We start from the raw sequence: 19,638 nt of genomic DNA on the forward strand, positions 1-19,638 counted from the left end.
TTCTGTGATATTCCTACCAATCTAGTCTAATTCTAACTTAGTCAAGAAAAATACTACATATCTAAAACGGAAGATATCTATTTTGTAAAAATAATAATAATAATAATTTAGTTAAAAAATTGACTTGTAAATCTTTGGAAATGTCAAGGTCATGGAAGTCAAGGAAAGACTGAGGGGCTGCTCCAGACTAAAGAAACCTAAGGAGACCTAATAACTAAATGTAACCTGTGATTCCAGACTAAACTGGATTATTCAATAATTGGTGATACTTTTATGGGACCTGAAAATTAGATAGTGATCCAAATTACTTTTCTTTTTAATTTTAGTTGGTTTAAAATATTATATTAATTGCATGTAAACAATATAAGGATTTGATATTTTATCTCTTTTTACTGCTACACCTGTGGCATATGAGAGTTCTCAAGCTAGGGGTAAAATTAGACCTGCAGGTGGGGCCCATGCCACAGCCACAGCAACACTGAACCTAAGCCAGAAGAGAGTGGCAAGATGTAGTCCAAGTTCTAAAAGGCTAAAATTTGCAAACTAGGGTAATCTACCCATCAAGATTATTTAAAATAGAAGTAAAAATAAAGAATTTCTTAAACAAAAACTAAAGAGAATACAGCAATACTAAACCTATCCTAAAAGAAATATTGAGTGGTCTCCTTTAAAGAAGAGAGAAGTCAGAAGATGGAGGATGGAGGAAATCGCAATTTGAAAGAAATTACTTAAAACCTATTTGTGAAGGTGATGATAAACACAAGGAACAGCAAAAGAGTAACACAAAGATGTAAAAAAGCACATCAATATCATAAAACGCGGGAAAGGAGAGTATGAAAATCTAGATCTCTTTTTTTTTTCTTTGGAATGTGTTTGGGCCTATAGGCCTGTCAGTCTAAAAGAAGCAGATATAGGAAGGTGTGAATATATTTGAAAAAATAGGGCAATCACAAATCCAAATCAAACAATTCATTCACAAAAACCACAGAGGACACGAGCATAAAATAAAAAGAAATCATACAACCAAAATTGAAAAAGAAAGGAACAGAGAAGAAGCAGAATCTACTGGAAAACAATGTTTTAAATGGCAATAAAGATATATCAATCCATAATTACCTTAAGTGAGGGGATGGAAAAAAGATATTTCATGTGAATGAAATGACAAGAAATCAGGGGTTGCAATACTCATATCAGACAAAATAGACTTTAAAACAAAGCCCATAAAGAAAGATAAAGGAGGACATTATTTAATGATACAATGATCAATTTAAAAAGAGGATATTATGCTCATCAACATATATGCCCCAAACACATACAACAAATACTAACAGACATAAAAGGAGAAATTGATGGGGATACAATAATAATAGGAAAATTTAACACCCCGTACATATCAATGGACAGATTCTCTAGAAAGAAAATTACCAAGGCAACAGAGATCCTACATGAAAAATATAACAGACTCAATTGATATTTTCAGGAGTTTGCATACAAAAAAACAGAATGTGCATTATTTTCAAGCACACATGGAAAATTCTCTAGGATTACCCACATACTGAGGCACAAAATTAACCTCAACAAATCTAAGAGTATAGATATTATTTCAAGTACCTTCTCTGAATACAATGGTATGAAAATAGAAGGCAACCACAGGAAAAGAAATGAGAAAAAAAAAACTGATTACATGGAGACTAAACAACGTGCTACTAAAAAACCAGTGGGTCAACAAGGAAATAAAAAATGGAGTTAAAAAATACCTTGAGACAAATGACAATGAAAACACAACCATACAAAATCTATGGGATGATGCAAAAGCAGTTCTTAGAGGGAAGTTGATAGCAATGTAGGCTTTCCTCAAAAAAGAAGAAAAATCTCAAATCAAAAACCTAACCCAGAGTTCCCGTCATGGCGCAGTGGTTAACGAATCCGACTAGGAACCATGAGGTTGTGGGTTCAGTCCCTGCACTTGCTCAGTGGGTTAAGGATCCGGCGTTGCCGTGAGCTGTGGTGTAGGTTGCAGACATGGCTCAGATCTGGCATTGCTGTGGCTCTGGCATAGGCTGGTAGCTACAGCTCCAATTGGACCCCTAGCCTGGGAACCTCCATATGCTGTGGGAGTGGCCCAAGAAATAGCAAAAAGACAAAAAAAAAAACAAAAACAAAAACCTAACCCACCATTTAAAAGAATTAGAAAAATAAGAACAAACAAAACCTAAAGTCAGCAGAAAGAAGGAAAACATAAAGGATCAGAGCAGAAATCAACAAAATAGAGATTTAAAAATGATAGAAAAAAAACAATAAAACCAAGAACTGGTTCTTTGAAAGGGTGAACAAAATTGAAAAATTCTGGCCAGACTCACCAAGAAGAAGAGAGAGAGAACTCAAATAACCAAAATAAATTAAAAAAGAAAAATTTTAATGGATACTGCAGAAATATGAAAAACCATGAGAATAACACGAACAATTATACAGCCAAAGAATTTGACAACCTAGAAGAAATGAACAATTTTCTGGAAACATGCAGACCATCCAAAATGAATCAAGAAGAAATAGATAATTTGAACAGCCCAATCACTAGAAATGAAATTGAATATGTAATTTAAAAAAAATTTCCTATAAACAAAAGTCTAGGATCAGATGGATTCACAGGCAAGTTCTACCAAACACACAAAGAAGACACTTTCCAAAAGATTGAAGAAAGAACACTCCCAAAGACATTCTATGAATCCACCATCACCAAAACCAAAGATTACTACCAAAAAAGAAATTATAGGCCAATATCTTTGATGAATATAGATGCAAAAAATCTCTATAAATTTTAGCAAACAGAATCCAACAACACATAAAAAAGATCATACACCACAACCAAGTGGGATTCATCCCAGTGTCACAAGGATGGCAAATCAGTCAATGTGAAACATTATATCATCAAAAGAGAAGACAAAAACAACATGATCATCTCAATAGATGCAGAAAAGGCATTTGATAAAATTCAACCAAAATTATATGCATTCATGATAAAAACTCTTACCAAAGTGGGTAAAGAAGAAACACATCTCAACAAAATAAAAAGCATTTATGACAAACCCACAGCCAACATAATACTCAACAGAGAAAAGCTGAAAGCCTTCCTGCTAAAATCTGAAACAAGGTGAGGATGCCCACTGTCACTACTTTTATTCAGCGTAGTAATGGAAGTCCTAGCCATAGCAATCAGACAGAAAAGAAGGAAAGAAGGAAGGAAGGCAGGCAGGCTGGCAGGCAAACAAGCAAGCAAGCAAGCAATAAAGAGAAGGAAGGAAGGAAGAAGATAAAGAAAGAAAAGAAAAGAAAAGAAAAAAGGAAAGAAAGAAAGGAAAAAGAAAGAAAGAAAGAAGGAAGGAAGGAAGGAAGGAAGAAAGGGAAAGAAAGAAAAAAGGAAAGAAGTAGTATCTAAACTGGAAGGGAAGAGGTAAAATTGTCACTATATGCAGACATAATTCTATATGCAGAAAACCTTAAGGACTTCACACGAAAACTAATTAATCTGATAAATTCAGCAAAGTAGAAGAATACAAGATTAACATTCATAAATTGGTTGCATTTCTGTATACTAACAATGAAATATTAGAAAAGGAAGATAAACAAAACTTTCAAAATTGCACACAAAAAATTAAATAGTATTAAAACTGACCAAGGAGGTGAAAGATTTATATGCTGAGAATTATAAAACATTATGGAAATTAAATAGGATCCAAAGGAAAGGAAAGATATCCCATGATCCTGGATTGGAAGAATTAATATATTTGGAATGGCCATACTACTGAAAGCAGTCTACAGATTTAAGGCAGTCCCTATCAAATTACCCATGACATTTTTCACAGAACTAGAACTAGAATCCAAAAATTTATATGGAACTATAAAAGACCCTGAATTGCCAAAGCAATCCTGGGGGTAGGGGGACAAGCAGGAGGCATAACTCTCCCAGACTTCAGACAATATTACAAAGTTACAGTACTCAATATAGTGTGGTACTTGTTTTAAAAAAAATAGACATATGGATCAATGGAACAGAACAGACAGTCTAAAAATAAACCCAGACATCTATGGTCAATTAATCTTCAACAAAGGAGGCAAGAAAATAAAATGGGAAAAAAGACAGTCTCTTCATCAAGTGGTGCTGAAAACTGAACAGCTGCGCATAAATCAATGAAACTAGAACACACCCTCACACCATGCACAAAAAATAAACTCAAAATGGCTTAAAGATTTAAACATAGGAGAAGACACCATAAAACTCCTAGAGGAGAACATAGGCAAAACAATCTCTGACATCAACTGTACAAATGTTTTCTTAAGTCAGTCTCCCAAAGCAATAGAAATAAAAACAAAAATAAAAAAATGGGACCTAATCAAAATTATAAGATTTGCACAGCAAAGGAAATCTTTTTAAATAGGAAAAAAATTGGAAAGACAACATAGGGAATAGGAGAAAATAATTGCAAATGATGCAACCAACAAGGGCTTAATTCCCAAAATATACAAACAACTAATAGCCAAAAAAAAAATAAAAGACCCAGTTGAAAAGTGGGCAGAAGACCTAAATAGGCTTATCTGCAAAGAAGACATATGGATGGCCAGTAGGCTCATGAAAAGATGCTTAACATCAGTAATTAAGAGAAATGCAAATCAAAACTTCAGTGAGGTACCATCTCACACAGGTCTGAATGGCCATCATTAAAAAGTCTACAAATAACAAATGCTGGAGAGAGTGTGGAGAAAAGGGAATCCTCCTGTACTGTTGGTGAGAATGTAAACTGGTACAACCACTATGGAAAACAGTATGGGGGTTCCTCAGAAAACTAAGCAGATGAATGGATTAAGAAGATGTGGCAATATACTAAATAGAATACTACTCAGGCATTAAAAAGAAGAAAATAATGCTATTTGCAGCAACATGGATGCAACTAGATATTCCCATACTAAGTGAAGTAAGTCAGAAAGAGGAGGAGAGGAGTTCCCGTCGTGGCACAGTGGTTAACGAATCCGACTAGGAACCATGAGGCTGCGGGTTCGATCCCTGCCCTTGCTCAGTGGGTTAACGATCCGGCGTTGCCGTGAGCTGTGGTGTAGGTCGCAGACACGGCTTGGATCCTGCGTTGCTGTGGCTCTGGCGTAGGCCGACAGCTACAGCTCCGATTAGACCCCTAGCCTGGGAACCTCCATATGCCGTGGGAGCAGCCCAAGAAATGGCAAAAAAAAAAAAAAGAGGAGGAGAAAGGGGGCGGGATAGACTGGAAGTTTGGGGTTAGTAGATGCCACCTATTACATTTAGAATGAATAAGCAATGAGGTCCAACTGTCATATACGTATGACTGGGTCACTTTGCTGTATAGCAGAAACTGGCAAAACCTTGCAAATCAACTATAATTTTAAAAACGTGTTTTGTACTAAAAATTTTTTATAGACTATGCTTTTTGTTTCACCTCTTTTATGCCTGATTTCTTTAACATCATGTCAACACCTCATGTTGATTTTCAGTATTCTTAGGCTATTGGAGAGTACATTTATTTATTTATTCATTCATTTGTTAATTAGTGATCACGCATTATGTCCCAAGTAACTTACTGGGCACTGAGAATTTACAAATGAGATCTCACATTGGCCTCTAAGGAGTTTTAGACTAATGGGGAGACAGAAGAATAAGCAGGCAATCCTCATACGTAATGTGACGTGCTATGTTTGGAGAAATACCAAGTGGTATAAGAGAACAGAAGAAAGGCATCTTGAGATGTTTTCAGGGAAAAGTTTCTAAAGAGAGGGATTTGACATCTGATCACAGTGCTTTTGAGACCTGGAGGAAAATTAAGAATTACCCAGGAGGAAAAGTATAGCAGGTGTGTTCAGACAGAGGAAACAGCATAGAGAGAAGGTGGAGGGGAACGCAGGAACACCACCTTCTATATATACTGCAAGTAGCCGAGAATAACTGAAGCAGAGAGATTATGCAAAAAGAAAAGTGTCAGGACATGAGCCTGAGGAGGAGGGAGCCCAGAGGATGACCTTCTGGAAACGCCTAAAGCACTATCAGCTCCTGCTACACCTGCATTACCCAGATTATTATTACTACCTCCAGGAATCTGGTCACAGAACTTGCTGCACACACATCTCCACGCACACACCTTCCAAGAATGTGACTCGGAGAAAAGCCTAGCTTAGCCGGCTCAGGACTGTTTGATATTAGCAAAGAGAAGCACATCATTTGCAACAACTTCCTTGACAATGTTAAGTTTCTTAGCCAAGTTTAGACAAGTGTTTGTTGAAAAGAGTTATTGGCGTACTTGTTTGCATATAATCTTTCATCCCTGGATGAAAAGATATTTACAAATGATGTCTGGCAAAATAGAATTGGATATTTTTACTCTTCCTAAAATACTTGCTCTATTCTAAACAGCCCATCACAGTGCATTTCTCCTTGGCAACCTCATGGTTCCCTGAATACACACATCCCATTACCCAAGCGGTTGCTATTACACTGTGGCCTATTTTCACTTTGGGTGGCGGACCTCAGTTCCCCGCCGCTCACCCAACAAGATGTGTACTAATTCCAGAACTCATGAGCAAAGAATTCCTCCAGATTAACGGTGAGCTTTATTGTTAGTATAAAAGATGTTTGCTCAATAGAAAGATGATTTTGTGTACTTATAGTCATTAGAAATGAGAAAGAGACAGTATTTGGTGAATTGATTCCTCCGTGTGGTTGGGGTAAGATTATTCCCTATGACAGATTGGCTGTGGTCAACCATACAAACTAAATGAAGTGAAGCCCAGACCATCTGTGCATGAAGCCATTTTTGAGGGGTTAGTACAGAACCCTGGACCAGTACTGAGCAGTGAGGTTGGGAGCACCTGATGTCCTTATGATGCATCCATCCAGCAGCTGTTGTCAGTTGCTAACTGGATCCAAGACCAGATTATAAACAGAATGTCCTGGGTTTCTTCCAGTTGAGTTTAAAGCATGTCAATAGTGTGTTTCTGGCTCCCTCTCATTACTATTTAAGTTATATGGTGTATATGTGGGTCTTTGCCACTCTGTTACTTAAGTTTTAAGAATATAAGAACAAAGGGTAAAGCAAATAATAACAGTAATAGCTACCTCTTTATTATTTACTACCTATCAAGCTTTTTGCTAGATAATTATATCATTTCTAATTTTCCTTTCAAGTCTTTAAGGCAGTTATTATCCCCACTTTACGGTTAAGGAAATGAAAGTTCAGAGAGGTTAAGCAGCTACTCTGAGATCGCAAAGCTATTAGTCTGACTAAAAACTGTGTTTAGGAGTTCCTATTGTGGCTCAACAGTAATGAACCCAACTAGTATCCATGAAGACACAAGTTTGATCCCTGGCCTCACTCAGTGGGTTAAAGATCTGGTGTTGCGGAGTTCCCGTCGTGGCGCAGTGGTCAAGGAATATGACTAGGAACCATGAGGTTGCGGATTCGGTCCCTGCCCTTGCTCAGTGGGTTAATGATCGGGCGTTGCCATGAGCTGTGGTGTAGGTTGCAGACGCGGCTCGGATCCCGCATTGCTGTGGCTCTGGCGTAGGCCGGTGGCTACAGCTCCGATTCGACCCCTAGCCTGGGGACCTGCATATGCCGCGGGAGCGGCCCAAGAAATAGCAAAAGGACCAAAAAAAAAAAAAAAATCTGGTGTTGCCATGAGCTACGATGTAGGTCGCAGATATGGCTCGGATCCTGCGTTTCTGTGGCTGTGAGTAGGCAGGCAGCTATAGCGTCAATAGCTTCCTAGCCTGGGAACTTGCGCATGCTGCTGGTGCAGCACTAAAAAACAAAACAGAACAAATCTGTGTTTAACTTCAAGTCTGCCTAACTTTAAACTCATGGTCCTTTCATTATGCCATTGCATCTCAAAGATATTATTTCGTAGCTCTCCTTTGTTTATATTCTACATTTTTTAAAATAAATATTATTGAGAAATTATTATATGATAGACTCTGGTAAAAGATATAAAGAAATTTAAAACATGGTTGCTCTGCCCAAGGTTCACACAAACTAAATGAGGATGGTAGACATGCAATAAATGAAATAATGCAAAACCTGATGAAGTCCATAAAGCTTATACACAGTACCAGAAACATCTGAGGTCTATTCCTGGGGTAGTGACCAGAGAAGTTTTCAAAGGGGACAATTTGAAATGATTATGTTCAGATGGTAAAAAGAAGGAAATTCAGGTAGAGAGGCAGAGCAAAAGTGTTTCCATCCAGCAAACAGTAAGCACTTTGATGTGCCTGGGATGTAAAAGATTCCTTGCCTATCATTACCTGGCTTGTCTACTACCCTCTGTTTCCCTGTTTCCTTCACAAATACATTCTACTGGTAGGCATTGTGCCTAACTATAGAGATGGAGGTGCTGATAAACTTGGAAAACATGAATGAGTAGAAAAACAGACATTATGTAGAATGGATGCAGACCAAGAGAAATGAGAGCGAGGAGGCTACTGTCAGATTGCTCTCTTGGTCCCCCCCTAGTCATTCTTTCCCTAGCAGTCAGATGAATGCTAAAAAGGTATTTTGAGGAGTTCCCGTCATAGCGCAGTGGTTAACCAATCCAACTAGGAACCATGGGGTTATGGGTTCGATCCATGGCTTTGCTCAGTGGGTTAAGGATCCAGCATTGCCCGTAAGCTGTGGTGTGGGTTGCAGACGTGGCTCGGATCCCGAGTTGCTGTAGCTCTGGCGTAGGCCGGCGGCTACAGCTCCAATTAGACCCCTAGCCTGGGAACCTCCATGTCCGGCGGGAGTGGCCAAAGAAAAGGCAAAAAGACCAAAAAAAAGGTGTTTTGAAATCACGCTGCAAGGACTTCTATGAATTTATGCTAATTGATCCCAAATGAGGGCTTGCTCATTCTCCCCAGTGTACCAGTCACTACTCACTCCTCAACTGCTAAACCAAATCATTTCCAGGAGCATGAAGAGTATCCTGGGAGAAGAGACTTTTCACAGGAGCTGCTGGGACTTCTTGTCACTCCATTTCTATACTCTTCTGTACTAACTCTCTCCTTTCCATATAAAATTCCTTTTTCCATTCTTATGTGAACTTTTCCTTCCCACCTGTCTTGGAGAAAAGGATTCATTCATAGTTGTGCCCCAAACCAGATCCACCATTTTTATCATTATCTCCATCTTTTTCTAGCTCTTCTGGACCCTTCTTTTTTAAATGTTTTAATTCCTCTTTGATCTCCAATCTTTCCCTATCTACTTCCTCTCAGTCTATAAACATGCTTAGATCTCATGTAATTTTTTAAATTAACCTTAAACTTTCCTTTACCCCATTTTTCCTTCCATCGGCCATCATGTCTCACCTTCCTCTCTCTGCCAAAAGTCTAAAAATAAAACTGATCTCAACCAGATTTTTCCACTTCCTCACTCCTACTCACTCCTTGAAGCCCTTATAAGTTGGCTTTCATTCCCCCTCACTTCACATAGGTCATGCTCTTGAAATTCTCTAGTGGCCATCAAATCCAGGGGCCTTAGCTCATCAATTTCCTTAACTGCTCCTCTGAAAATCTGGCTGTGCTAAATTGAGCAGGGCCCTTTTATCAGCCAATAGTCATTGAATGTTAATTCTTTCTTGCTTGGATTATTGCAACAACCTTCTAATTGCACTCTTGAATTCTCTGCTTCTTGTCCTGGCCTCTAATAACCCATTATTCTAAAGTCTACTATATATATCTACATACATACATTCACTTAAACATGGCATATCAGGAACTTCGTGTTCTGGCCTGTGACACCCAGTTCAGTCTGGCCCTATTTCTAGTCCCCTTCCCTCTCTTTGTGTTCCATACTCTAGATCTTAATTTACAGTTCTCTGAAAATGGCATGATCTCTCATATCTTCAAACCTTTATACATTCCACATTCTCTGCCTAAATGCATTTTCTAATCTCTTTCAACTGGATGATTCATACTTGTTCTGTAAGAGTCAACTTAGATGCTGTATTTTCTACAACACCTCACTTGATCCCCAGCCTGCTCTGTCCCAGAGACTCAAAAGGAAGGTGCCGGCCCTGTGTAATCCCATGAATCTCACTGGTTATCTCTATCTGAAAAATCATTGCCATGATTTCTGATCATCTGTTGCTAATGGCCTAAGTAATTGGTAAGAATACCAAAACTTAATATAAAAAGAGATTGGTGAGTGATCATTTTGAAATAATGGTCTATGACATATACTGGATGCAAAAAGCAAGACATTCCATGTACCCAATCCAGGCTTCCTTGGGGAAGTTGCAGAGCTAGGGGAGAAATAATGCTCTGCCCTTACTCATGACCGCCTTCTCTGGTGGAGAAGGAGGTTCCCCATCTAACATCCAGATGCTGTGAAATGAGTGCATGTTTTATGTAGTAATGGATCATCCTGTGTGGACTATTTTGATCTATGATTTCTTGTTGTTACATTTTGAGCCCATTTTTAAAGCACAGAGATTCTTGCAAAAGATTCTGCCTACAAATTTGGCATCTAATTTATAAGCACCACTGGATGGAAATGATGTCCTATCTATGCCATGGGGACCACCAGATGAACAAGTTAATGTGTGTCCTTCTTTTTCATGTAGATAAGGAAATTGGTAAGACCACGTGGGTATGATCTTCTGTGCTCTTGTTGCATCAAATTTAGTTTCTTGTGTGCCCCCAATATAGCTAGCATTGCAATGAGCATATGGAAGGACTTAATAAATGCTTGGTGTTTGATTTCAAATACCACCTGAAACAAAAAATGCATTTGGCAGCAGAATATACACTGGAGTCAAAGTGAAATCAAAAATGACTCTGAAGGGAGTTCCTATTGTGGCTTAGCGGGTTAAGGACCCAACGATCTCTCCATGAGGATGCGAGTTTGATCCCTGGACTCACTCAGTGGGTTATAGGCATATGGTTCTGTTAAAGTGATTTATAGGCAAATATGATAACATTTGTTCAAATAAATTAATATAGAAAGCACATCAAATAAAGAAAATATCCATGACACTATTTTACATAATCAGTTACTAACAATGGAAACATAAAAAATTTATCTTTCGTTACCAGAAAATTTTATAAACTTCCCCTCCCCAGTGCCAATAAGATGCTTATAATTCATTGCTTTTTGTATGGAGTAGTATGACTAAGAGGCATTTTTCCTATATTTGACTCTCCATACAAATGTTTATTGCCTGTCCAATATCATGGCTGCGTTGATTGCTGCTTCCTCAATTTTAGCTTTTCAAAGTAATCCCCTATACAAGTAAGTCATATGTTGATTACAATGGCTGTGAAATTCCCAAGGCTGCTGAAAAGGTATAATGACATAAAAGTAATATACCGTAATTTCAACAGGAAGACTTCTTACAAGGGATTGTTCTCACACTTACAGGCCTAGTATTAGTCATTGATCAATTATGGTTAATCGGTAAGAATGGTGATATTTACCAGACTGAACTAAACTCTTCTGGAGAACTATAAAAATGACCATGGGTCAGTACTCAATTCTAGTTTCAGATTTACATCAATGGAAATAGCATTCAATTTTGAGTTGTGTAAATTCTTAAGAAAACATATTTTCATAGGACAAATTGCTTCAAATATATCTCAGGGTTTTATCACATAACCATAAATTCCAGTTTAACATAAGGATTCATAAACTTGGTCCAAAATTTTCATGAAAACTATATCTTTTTTTTCTTTTTTACTTTTTCAGCCATCCCCAGTTAATGGAATTTCATGGTCAGGGATTGAATCCGAGCTGCAGCTATGACCTGAACTACAGCTGTGGCAGTGTTGGATCTTTAACCTACTGCAACTGTCAGAGGATTGAACCCATGTCTTAGCAGCAACCTGAGTGGTTGCAGTCAGATTCTTAATCCACTGCACCCAGTGGGAACTCCAAAACTATCTTCTTGATGAACAGAAATCTCCTTCAACTCTTTCAGATTTTCTTGAAAGTAAATTTTGCTGTTTGGACAGATGTATGGTAATTTAGAAACATCCAGAGTGTTGCAAAATAATGCAATAGTGTGTCTTTTAGTTATCAGAATCTGTAAAAAAAAAAGTTCTGAAACTATAACATATTTATTAAATAATTTTACATTAGTTCAAAATCTAAATTTCTTCAGAAGAGAAATGGAATTATCAAATAGAAACTTTGCAGTTACCAACTGCAATTTTTTCAAATATGTTTGACCAATGTGTGTTCGAATATAGGCATTTTCACAAATGAATTATCACTGCTTTTTTTTAAATGTAGCACATTAAGATATTATATCAGTTCAGGTGCTTTTAGTTGTAAATAAAAGAAAACAAATTGCAGTAACTTAAAAAATATAAAGAATTCATTATGTGGCTTAAATGATATATTACATGGCCACAGAATTGGACAATTCTAGGCTGGATAATATTATCAAGGTCTTGATTTCTTCCCATTTACTACTCTGCCATCCTCGGAGAACTGGCTTTATCCTCAGTTCAAGGTCAGACGAAAGAGCTGGCATATATCCAGCAAGAGGAAAAAATGCCATTTCTACCTAACTATTCCTTTCAATGTAAGGAAACCTTTTGTGAAACAAAACAATAATATTCTCTTTTATATTTCACTGCCCAAAATTGTACCACATGCCTATTGCTAGGACAAACACTAGCAAAATCCTGGCTTGGGCTAATTAGGATTTATCCCTGAGTTGGTTCCAGAATCAACTTCCCTCTGCAAAAATCTTCATTTCATTAATCAAAACAAAAAGTGAAGGATTTCCCATTGTGCCTCAGTGGGTTAAGCATCCAGTGTTGTCTCTGTGAGGACAGGGTTTCAATCCCTGGCCTCCCTCCATGTGTTAAGGATCTGGCACTGCCGCAGCGACAGTGTATGTCGCAGATATGGCTTGGATCTGGTGGAGCTGTGGCTATGGCATAGGTTGAAGCTGAAGCTTCAACCCCTGGCCTGGAAACTTCCACATGCTGCAGGTATGGCCTTAAAAAGAAAAAGTGAAAAAAAGAATGTATATCAGCTACAAGAGTCGTGATCCAATTAAAATCTAACAACTTGATACTCTCAAAACAGCTTGCTTAATTTCCTTGACATTATTTATTTATTCATGCTTATTGATGGCTACTATGTACCATACTCTCTAGTAGCCATTTGACCTTATAATATGACTGCATTAAAATAAACCTTGTCCTTATACTTCGGTTTTACTATTAATCACATTTTGGTGACTGTAGAAAAGTGAGAAAAGCGGAGTTCCCGTCGTGGCGCAGTGGTTAACGAATCCGACTAGGAACCATGAGGTTGCGGGTTCGGTCCCTGCCCTTGCTCAGTGGGTTAACGATCCGGCGTTGCCATGAGCTGTGGTGTAGGTTGCAGACGCGGCTCGGATCCCGCGTTGCTGTGGCTCTGGCGTAGGCCAGTGGCTACAGCTCTGATTCGACCCCTAGCCTGGGAACCTCCATATGCCGCGGGAGCGGCCCAAAGAAATAGCAAAAAGACAAAATAAATAAAAATATCCTGTGAACAGTAAAGCAGCCCAAAGAAATAGCAAAAAAAAAGAAAAGTGAGAAAAGCATACTATCTCGATTTTTTTCCTTTTTCCCATCAGGGGGTAAGCCTCCCAGGCAGCAATCACAGTAAAAGCTGTGAGACTCATACCAAGCTTTTCTCTGAAGAAAAATGCTTGAAGCCTCTTTTATTCCACTTTCTTTACAGTTTCCGTATCTACGGCAAGTGAACAGATTTTTCTCTATTTCAATCAAAATCCTCCAATTTCTTTCTCTCCCTCTCTCTGTTTTTGGCACCACACATGGCATGCAGAAGTTCCCGGGCCAGGGATTGAACCCATGCCACACCAGCAACCAGAGCAATTGCAGTGACAACACTGGATCCTTAACCTGCTGAGCTACAGAGGAATTCCATAAAGCTTCTAATTTCCTATCAGGTGTTTAGGTTGGACTATTCACATGAGCTGGCAAGTCTTGTAAAAAAAATTTTGCCAAAAGCCTCAGACAAATCACAACATGGGTTTAGATGGACGGCACTTGACTGCAGGGACCCATGAGATATGCTGTTGGAACAGGGAAGAGTCTACGGAAAACCTGTATTTACTGGCATTCTTCTGAAAGTAGAAAGAGGACATCCAAATCTTCTTGAACAGCTCTTTCTTGCAATTAAAAACACTAAACATTTCCGTAACTCTCTTAATTAAGACTTGGCATTTTCCTTATTCTCCTAAGATGTCAGAATCATGGAATCCCTGAGATCATCTAGAAAACACAGTATACAAAACATGACAAATGTTCTTTATCTTCAAAATAAACATATGACATGTAAACAGTTCTAAAAGGAAAGACACACAAGCTGGTTCCAACTTTCCCAAACATCTGACAGTTTAATGAAGAATAAACACTGATAGACTATATACTATAAAAATATATTAATGCTTCTGAGGAAATTCACAATTTACCAATGCAATTTTAGAAAATACCATTAACACACTGTCTTCTGCTAATACGGTAGAAATCTTTGGAATTGTAAAAAAAGAACAAGAAAGCTCAGTGGAGGGGGGGGATCAGTACAGTGTACATATTAGGCCAACTTTTACGTAAAAAAGGGGTAAAAAATAATGTTTTTTTATTTCCTCACAATGTATAAAAAAAACTCTGGGTAAAAAGGAAACTATGAGTGGAGACAGAGAAGAAATAGGGCAGAAGATGAACAAGAAAAAAAGACTTGTTATGCACAATTTGTTACACTTTATTGGAGTTTGCATCATGTTCAGTACAACCTATTAAAAAAATGAATTAGAAAATTCTCAGACTCTGAGACTTCAGGTTCCAGGAAAACGGAGTAAATGTACATCTTGCTATTCCTTTCATTAAATATAACTAAAAACTCAGGATATAATATGCAACATATAGGTGTATTTCAGAGACAGTGTAGCTTCAGTTCCAGGCCATCACGACAAATATTGCAGTAAAGCAAGTCAGATGAATTTTTTGCCCAGTGAATATAGAAGTTATATTTACACTATACTGCAGTCTATTAAGTTGCAATAGCATTGTGTCTAAACAAACATACCTTAATTTAAGAATATTTTATTGCTTTAAAAAGTGCTATCAGCTGTGTCTTCAGGGAGTTGTAATATTTTGCTGGTGGAGGATATTTCCTTGATGTCAAGGACTTCTGACTGATCATGGTGGTGGTTGCTAAAGGTTGGGGTGGCTATTCTGAAAATAAGAAAACATTGAAGTTTGCTGCACTGATACACTCTTCCTTTCACGAACCATTTCTCTGAAGTATGCAAAGCCATTTGATAGCATTTTAGAATTTCTTTCTAAATTAGAGTCAATTCTCTCAAACCACTGCTTTATCAACTTAAGTTCATGTAATATACCACATTCTTTGTTGTCATTTCAGCAATCTCCACAGCATCCTCACCAAGAGTAGATTCCATTTCAGATCACTTTCTTTCCTCATCCATAAAAAGCAACTTCTCATTCAGTAAAGTTGTATCAAGAGGACAAAGGAATACAGTCACATCTCCACTTCTAATTCCAAATCTCTTACTATTTTCACAACCTCTGCAGTTACTCCCTTAACTAGAGTCTTGAAAGCTTCCAAGTCATCCACGCGTATTGGTTGATTTCCGAATTCTCTGTTCTGTTCCATACATCTACATGTCTGTTTCATGCCAGTACCTGCTGTTCTGATATAGTTTTGCAATATAGTTTGAAATTAGGAAGTGTGATGCTTCCAGCTTTATTCATCTTTCTCAAAATTACTTTGACTTTGAGGGTTTCTTGTGTTTATCTTTCTTTTCTGGAACTCCTCCTTCACTACCCAGTTGCTGGGAATTCTTAAATTCTTCCCTTTAAATCTTCAGTCTAGAAGAACTATCTATGGGTTTTCAAAAAATAGTTTTAGTAACCCCACTAGGCACTGCCTGTACCCTCAGGTTAGAAGTCATAAAGACAGGAAACTCACAGGAGAGTTTCCTTTCCCTTTCTCAAAGAGCTGCTTTTCCTCTGCCTTTTGATCACTCTCCAGTATATTCAGGTACTTTTTTGTTTCTTTATTTGTTTTTTATTTTGCTTTGTTTTTGTGTAGAGTTTATAGTTGGTATCTGCAGGAGATGCAATACTATAGGGGTGTATTTACTATCCTGGAAGTGGAGTTTCAAGGAATTTTTTTTTTTTTTAGGAATAAAGTTTATTTAAATTTTAGTTTCTTTGATAATCTAAGTACTAAAAATCTATTTTACTGAGAGACATTAATTAATGTTTAATATTACCCTGAAACAGAATATTGTTTCCCTTCAAGACTTTGCTTGGACTTTTAGAATTAAAGATTAGAGACTATATTCATAGTCTACTCATCCCCATAATGTATAAAATACTATTTTCATTACTTCATTTTATTCAATAACTTAATGCCTGGGAATAGTTTTTGAGCCCAAATATACACTGAAGTGTAAATTAGAATTTCTGGCCTCAAAAAGCTCTATTTAAAAGAGGAGACCAATACATCAACAAGTATTATAACAGAAGTTATTAACTGCTATGTCACGAATAGGTCCACAGTGCTTTTGGAACACATGGAAAGGTAATATTGGCCTTAGCTTGCAGTGTAAGTGTGGAGAATCAAGGAAGACATCCTAGAAAAATAATGTTTATAAACTCAGTCTTGAAAGCTTACAGGAGCGCACAGATACTTCAAAATATATATAAAGGGTTAAAAAACATGAATAGTTTGGATTTACCTTTTAATGACTCTGTGTATAGCATGTAGCTATAAATTTAATGAATTTGATACTGTCATTGACATTTTAGGAAAGAATGTGGTTTCATTAAGGAAGGCAATTATTAACTTGTTTTAAAAATTTTTAGGGAGTTCCCACTGTGGTGTGGTTGTTTAAGGATCCAGCTTCTCTCTGTGGAGGTACTGGTTTGACCCCCAGCCTGGTGCAGTGGGTTAAGGATCCCACATTGCTACAGCTGTGGCATAGGTCACAGCTCCAGCTCAGATTCCGTCCCTGGCCCAGGAACTTCATATGCTGTGGGGGTGGCCAGAAAAGAAAAAAAAAAAAAAAAAAACTTTAAATTTTGTGATACTATAGATTTATACAAAGTTGCAGAAATAGCATAAAGAGATTCTATGTATACCTCACCCATCTTCTCCCAATGGTCACATTTCATGTACTCACAGTACAATATAAAAACCAGGAACTTAATATTGTATAATGTGTGTTTGTAGCTCTATACCATTTTAGCACAAGTATAGAATTGTGTATCTGCCATAGCATCAAGATAACAGAACTACTCCATCACCACAAAAACCTCCCTCGGGCAACTCCTTTATTATCACATACACCTGCCCCCTCCAACTATCTCTAACCTATGAAATCCACTAATCTCTTTTCCACCTTTATAATTTTTTCATTTTGAGAATGATATAGAAATGCAATCACAGTATGTGACCTTATCAGACTGGCTTTTTTCACTCAGCACAATGCCCTTGAGATCCAACCAAGTGTGGCCTCCATCTGTACTTATTGCTATATGCTTTTCTCTCAACATTACTTTAGCTGTATTCCTAAATTTTGATAGGCTGTGTTCTCATTTTCATTAAATTCAACATATATTTTTATTTCCCTTTAGGCTTCTTCTCTAAACCCATGGATTATTTCAAAGTGTTTTTTGTTTGTTTGTTTGTCTTTTTGCCTTCTCTAGAGCCATTCCTGTGGCATATGGAGGCTCCCAGGCCAGGGGTCTAATCGGAGCTGTAGCCACCAGCCGACACCACAACCACAGCAATGCGGGATCCAAGCCTCGTCTGTGACCTACACCACAGCTCAAGGCAACGCTGGATCCTTAATATACTGAGCAAGGCCGGGGATCAAACCCAACACCTCATGGTTCCTAGACGGATTCATTAACCACTGAGCCATGCCGGGAACTCCTATTTCAGTGTTTTATTTAGATTCCAAGTGTTTGTAGATTTTCCTGTAACCTTTCTGTTACTGTTATTGATTTAATTCCATTGTGTTCAGAGAATATGCTCTGTTTGATTGCAATTCTTTTACATATGTTGAAGTATGTTTTATGACTCAGGATATAGGTCATAAGAAGAGGTCTGTTTTATATACATTCCATAGGTGCTTGGAAAGAATATCTGTTTTGTTGTTTGGGGGCACAATGTTCAATAAAGGTCTCAGCTTCTGTCAGCTGATAATTTTTTGAGTTCTTCAATAGCCTCTTTGATTTCTGTCTAATTATTCCATCAATTACTGAGGGATGGAGGATAAATTCTCTAATGATAATTATGACATCTATATCTGCTTTCACATCTACCATCTTTGTTTTATTTTTATCTATTTACCTATTTATTTCTTTATTTATTTATTTGCTTTTTAGGGCCACGCCCATGGCATATGGCAGTTCCCAGGCTGGAGGTCTAATCAGAGCTACAGCTGCCAACCTATGCCATAGCCACAGCAAGTCCGGATCTGAGCCACATCTGCAAACTACACTGCAGCTAACAGCAATGCCAGATCATTAACCCACTGAGCAAGGTCAGGGATTGAACCTGCAACCTCATGGTTCCTGGTTAGATTCATTTCCACTGCACCACGACAGGAACTCCTCTTTCTTTCTTTTTTTTTTTTTTTTTTTTTTTTTTTTTCCGTCTTTTTGTCTTTTTGCTATTTCTTGGACCGCTCCCACGGCATATGGAGGTTCCCAGGCTAGGGGTCTAATCGGAGCTCTAGCTGCCGGCCTACGCCAGAGCCACAGCAACGCGGGATCCGAGCCGCGTCTGCAACCTACACCACAGCTCACAGCAATGCCGGATCCTTAACCCACTGAGCAAGGGCAGGGACCGAATCCGCAACCTCATGGTTCCTAGTCGGATTCGTTAACCACTGTGCCACGACGGGAACTCCCTCATTTTTGTTTAAAATTGAAGTATAGTTGATTTCCAAAGATGTGTTAATTTTCCGGAGTACAGCAAAGTAATTCAGTTAGGAGCTGAGAGAGCTTTATATTGAACTCTGTACACAACAACAGTAGAACATATATTCTTTTCAGGCATCCATGAAATATATACCAAAAGAGAGTGAATCCTGTATCAAAACATACATCAACAAATTTTTTAAAAATTGGAATCATAGAGTATGTTCTCTGAACATAATGGTTTAAATCAATATCAGTAACAGAAAAGTTACAGGAAAATCTACAAACTCTTGGAATCTAAATAATTTTGAAATAATCCATGGATTAGAGAAGAACTTTGAAATAATCCATGGGTTAGAGAAGAAGTCTAACGAGAAATAAAAACATATACTGAATTTAATGAAAATGAGAACACAACTTGTCAAAATTTAGGAATACAGCTAAAGTAATGTTGAGAAAAAAGCATATAGCAATAAATATAAATACAGACAACTCGATTGGATCTCAATACATTGTGCTGAGTGGAAAAAGCAAGTCTGATAAGGTCATATACTGTGATTGCATTTATATACCATTCTCAAAATGAAAAAATTATAAAGGTGGAAAAGAGATTAGTGGATTTCATAGGTTAGAGATAGTTGGAGGGGGCAGGTGTATGTGATAAT

Source organism: Sus scrofa, chromosome 9 (assembly GCF_054392235.1).
Source record: "Sus scrofa isolate SSC_HxYL_T2T_F1_AM1 chromosome 9, Sscrofa_HxYL_maternal_Yorkshire_Landrace_v2.0, whole genome shotgun sequence".
Taxonomy (NCBI): Eukaryota; Metazoa; Chordata; class Mammalia; order Artiodactyla; family Suidae; genus Sus; species Sus scrofa.